At 33.5% G+C, this 5,060-nt stretch overlaps 1 protein-coding gene across 10 annotated transcripts in view; it reads left to right on the top strand.

Annotated features, from left to right (window-relative positions):
- EHBP1 (EH domain binding protein 1) overlaps positions 1 to 5,060 on the top strand; it is a 308,554-nt gene that overhangs the window by 15,409 nt on the left and 288,085 nt on the right. The window lies entirely within an intron of this gene.

Here is a 5,060-nt window from a genome sequence, read left to right as displayed (position 1 = left end):
CAACCACTGATCCTTTTATTATCTCCATAGCTTTGCCTTTTTCAAAATGTCATACAGTGTGAATTATATATTATTTAGCCTTTAGAGATTGGGTTCTTTCACTTAGCAATATGCATTGAAAGTTCTTCTATATCTTTTTGTGGCTTGATAACTAATTTCTTTTTAGTGCTGAATAATATTCCAGTGTATGGATATACCACAGTTTGTTTATCCATTCATCCATTGAGAGACATCTTGTTGCTTAAGTTTGGGTAATTGTGAATAAAGCTGCTATAAACATTTGTGTACAGGTTTTGTGTGGAATGTAAGTTTTCATCTCATTTAGGTGAATACCAATGAGCAAAATTTCTTATCCTTTGGTAAGGGTATGATTCTTTTTGTAAGAAACTGCTAAACTGTCTTCCAGAATGCCTGTATCATTTTGCATTCCCACCAGCAGTGAATGAGAGTTCCTTTTGCTCCACATTCTCACCCGGATTTGATAAGTCAGTACTTTGAATTCTCACTGTTCTAATAGGTGTGCAGTGGTATCTTGTTTTAATTTACAAATTCCTAGTGATGTGATTTTGAGCATCTTTTCATATGCTTATTTGCCATTTGTATATCTTCTTTGGTGAAATGTCCAGATCATTTGCCCATTTAAAAAATCAGATTGATGTTTTCTTCTTGTTGAGTTTTAAGAGTTCTTTGTATATTTAGGATCCGTCCTTTATCAGATATATGTTTTGCAAATATTTTCTCCCGACTTGTGGCTTGTCTTTTCGTTTTCTTAATAGTGTCTTTTACACAGCATAAGTTTTTAATTTTAATGAAGTCCAACTTACAAATTTTTTTTTTCTTTCATGGATAATGCTTTTGGTGTTCTGAAAGGTGTAAAATCTGTGTCTAGATTCATTCCAGCACAGTTTGTTCATTCATCCAAGAATAGTTCAAAAGATTATCTTTTCTCCATTGAATTGCCTTTGTTGCTCTGTCATAGATAAGTTGATTATCTTTTGTGTGGATCTATTTCTAGGTTCTTTATTCTGTTGTTATGTATTTGTCTTCTATTCTTTCACCAATACTACACTGTCTTGATTACTGTTTGCTTTATAATAAGTCTTGAAGTTGGGTAGTGTTAGTCTTCTCACTTTAAAGTGTTAGTCTCCTTTAATATTGTGTTAGCTATTTGGGATCCTTTACCTCTCCATATAAACTTTAGAATTAGCTTGTTGATATCCACAAAATAACTTGCTTGGATTTTGATTGGGATTGCATTGAACCTGTAGATCAAGTAGAGAAGAACTGATATCTTGGCAATATCAAATCTTATTCCAGGTACAGAGAGCCTTTCCATTTATTTAAATCTTTAATTTCGTAAAAGTTTTATAGTATTCCACGTGTGTGTGTGTGTGTGTGTGTGTATGTGTGTATGTTTGTTATATTTATACCTAAGTATATCATTTTTTACTGCTAATGTAAATAGTAGTGTGTTTCAAATTCCAGTTAATTATTGCTGGTGTATATAATAAAACAATTGACTTGTGTTTTAACCTTGTACCCTGCAACCTTGCTGTGATTGCTTCTTTGTTTCAGGATTTTTTTGTTGATTCTTTGAGATTTTCTACATAGATAATCATGTCATGTATAAATAAAGTTTTATCTTTTTTCTTCCCAACTTGTATATCTTTTATTTGCCTTTCTTATCTTACTGCCTTAGCTAGGACTTCCAGTATGATTTGAGTAGGTGTGATGAGAGCAGAAGACATCCTTACCTTCTCCCACCTTAGTGGGAAATAGTTTCTCACCATTAAGTATGGTGTTAGCTGTAGCTTTTTTTGTAGATGTTCTTTACCAAGTTGAGGAAGTTCCTCTCTATTCTTAGTTGGCTGAAAATTTTTATCATGAATGAGTGTTGGATTTTGTTAGTTATGATCATAATTTTTCTTTTTTAGTTTGTTAATATGATGGATTACATTAATTGATTTTCTAATGTCAAATTAGCCTTGCATGCCTGGAATAAATACCACTTGGTTGCAGTGTATAGGCTTTTTTTAATGCATTGTTAGATTTGATTTACTAATATTTTCTTGAGGAATTTTACATTTGTGTTCATTAGAGATATAGGTCTGTAGTTTTCCTCTCTGATACTGTCTTTGTCTGTTTTGGGTATCAGGGTAATGTTGGCCCCATAGAATGAGTTATTAGTATTCTTTCAGCTTTCACTTTTTAGAGGAGATTGTCCAGAGAATTAGTTTAATTTCTTTCTTAAATGTTTGGTAGAATTCACCGATGAACCCATCTGGGCCTGATACTTTGTTTTAGAAGGATATTAATTATTAATTCAATTTCTTTAATAGATATCGGACTATTCGGGTTATTTATTTCTCATTATACCAGTTTGGTAAGATTGTGTCTTTCAAGGAATTCGTTCATTTCATCTAGGCTATCAAATTTATGGGTATAAAGTTGTTAATGACATTTCTTTATTATCTTTTTAATGTCCACATACTCAGTAGTATTGGCCCCACTTTCATTTCTGATATTAGTATTTTGTGTTTTCTTGTTAACCTAGCTAAAACTTATCAATTTTGTTGATCTTGTCGAAGAACCCACTTTTGGTTTTGATTGATTTCTCGTTTTCAATTTCATTGATTTCTGCTCCAATTTTTATTATTTTCTTCTTACTTTGGATTTAATTTGCTCTTTTCTAATTTCTTGAAAGCTTAGATTATTGATTTTTAGATCTCTTTCCTTTTCTAATGTATGCATTCAATGCTGTAAATTTCCTTCTAAGCACTGCTTTTGCTGGGTCACACAACTTTTGATAAGTTGTATTTTCATTCGTTCAAGTACTTTAAAATTTCTCTTGAGACTCCTTTGACCAACGTGTTGTTTAGAAGTACATTGTTTAATCTCCAAGTATTTTGGGGTTTTCCAGCTATCTTTCTGTTATTGATTTCTAGTTTAATTCCATTGGGAATGAGAGCATACTTTGTATAATTTGTTTTTTTAAAATTTGTTAAGATATGTTTTATGGCCCAGAACGTGGTCTGTCTTAGTGAATGTTACATGTGAGTTTGGGAAGAACGTGTAATCTATTGTTGGATGAAGTATTCTGTAGATCAAGTTGGTTGATGGAGCTGTTTAGTTCAACTATGTCCTTGCTGATATTTTGCTAGCTGGATTTATCAATTCCTGATAGAGGTGTTTGGTAGTCTCCAGCTGTAATAGTGAATTCATTCATTTCTTAAAGTTCTATCAGTTTTGCCTCATGAATTTTGATACTTTGTCATTAGGCTCATACACGTTAGGGAATGCTATGTCTTTAGATAATTTGACCCCTTTATCATTATGTAATACCCCTCTTTATCTCTGATAATGTTTCTTGCTATAAAGTCTGCTTTTTCTCAAATTACTATAGATATTCCAGCTTTTTTAAAATAGCATTTGCATGGTGTATCTCTTCTGTCCCTTCACTTTTAATCTGTCTTTACCTTAAAAATTGATTTATTGTAGACAACATTTAGTTAGTAGACCTAAGATTAGTTGTGTTGGTTTCTAGTCATTATGATAGTTTGTCTTTTAATTAGTTTATTTAGACAATTGATGTTCAAGTAATTAATGATATTGTTGGATTAATATCTACTACACTTGGTACTGGTTTCTATTATTTGCCTTTATTCTTTGTTTCTTTTTTGTCTTCCACCTTTTTTCTGCTTTCTCTGTTTGTTTTTTTCCTTCACTGGTTTTATTTTATTTATTTATTTTATTATTTTTTAAATTAAGTTTATTGGGGTAACATTGGTTAATACAATTATATAAAGGTGTACATTATAATTCGATATATGTATATTCTATTGTGTGTTTACCACCCAAAGTCCAGTTTCATTTAGCTACCATATATTTGATCCCCTTTACCCACTTCGCCCTCTCCCTACCCACCTTTAAACATCTACCTTCCCCCTCCTCCCCCACCCTCTACTCTCTGGTAACTACTAGTCTGTAGTCCATGTCCATGAGTCTGTTTGTTTGTCCTGTTCATTTGTTGCTTTTAGGTTTATATCATATAAGTGATATCATGTGATTTTCAACTTTTTCTGTCTGACTTATTTCGCTTAGCATGATTATCTCGAGGTCCATCCATGTTGCCGCAATGGCCGTATTTCACCTCTTCTTATGGCTGAGTAATATTCCATTGTATATATGTACCACAGCTTCTTTAGCCAATCATTTATCATAGGACAATTCAGTTGCTTCCATGTCCTGGCCACTGTGAATAATGTTGCTATGAACATCGGTGTGCAAATATCTTTTTGGATATGGGTTTTCAAATCTTTGAGTAAATACTCAGTAGAAAGATTGTTGGATCATGTAGTAGATCAATTCTTAGTTTTTGAGGAATCTCCACACTGTTTTCCATAGTGGCTGTACCAGTTTGCAGTCCCATCAGCAGTGTATGAGGATTCCTTTTTCTCCGCATCCTCTTCAACACTTGTTATTACTTGTCCTGTTGATTATAGCTATTCTAATGGGTATAAGATGGTATCTCATTGTGGTTTTGATTTGCATTTCCCTAATAGTTAGTGACATTGAGCATCTTTTCATACGTTTTTTGGCCATTTGTATGTCTTTTTGGGAGAAGTGTCCAAGTCCTCTGGCCATTTTTTAGTTGGATTTTTTTTTTTTGTTGTTGTTTTTTTTTTTTATCAGTGTTGTCAAGCAGTCTGGCTCAGCTTACAGTGCTTGACAAGATCTGCACTCCAGTCTTTGATTATGTCAGCACTTTTGCAGTTTCTTTATGTGGGCAGAGAGAGAGAGAGAGAGAGAGAGAGAGAGAGAGAGAGCGAGAGAGAGCGAGAGCAGGAAAGAGAGCAGGAAACATGGCTATGAGATGAAAGTAGAAAGTGTCTAGCTAGCCTCTATCAAGGTTTTTATTTTTATCATTTTATTTTGAACTCTGTGGAATGGTTTGGCTCTCAGGTCCTGGAATCTCCTCTTCTGGTTCCTGGATATAGACAGGAGAAAGTTTCCTATCTGAGCCAGACTCCTGGAAGGGGAGGTGATGGAGGAGGGGGCTG

Source organism: Pteropus alecto, unplaced genomic scaffold (genome assembly GCF_000325575.1).
Source record: "Pteropus alecto unplaced genomic scaffold, ASM32557v1 scaffold131, whole genome shotgun sequence".
Classification (NCBI taxonomy): Eukaryota; Metazoa; Chordata; class Mammalia; order Chiroptera; family Pteropodidae; genus Pteropus; species Pteropus alecto.
Note: the sequence above shows the minus strand (reverse complement) of the source record. Positions and strands in the feature narration are given on the sequence as shown.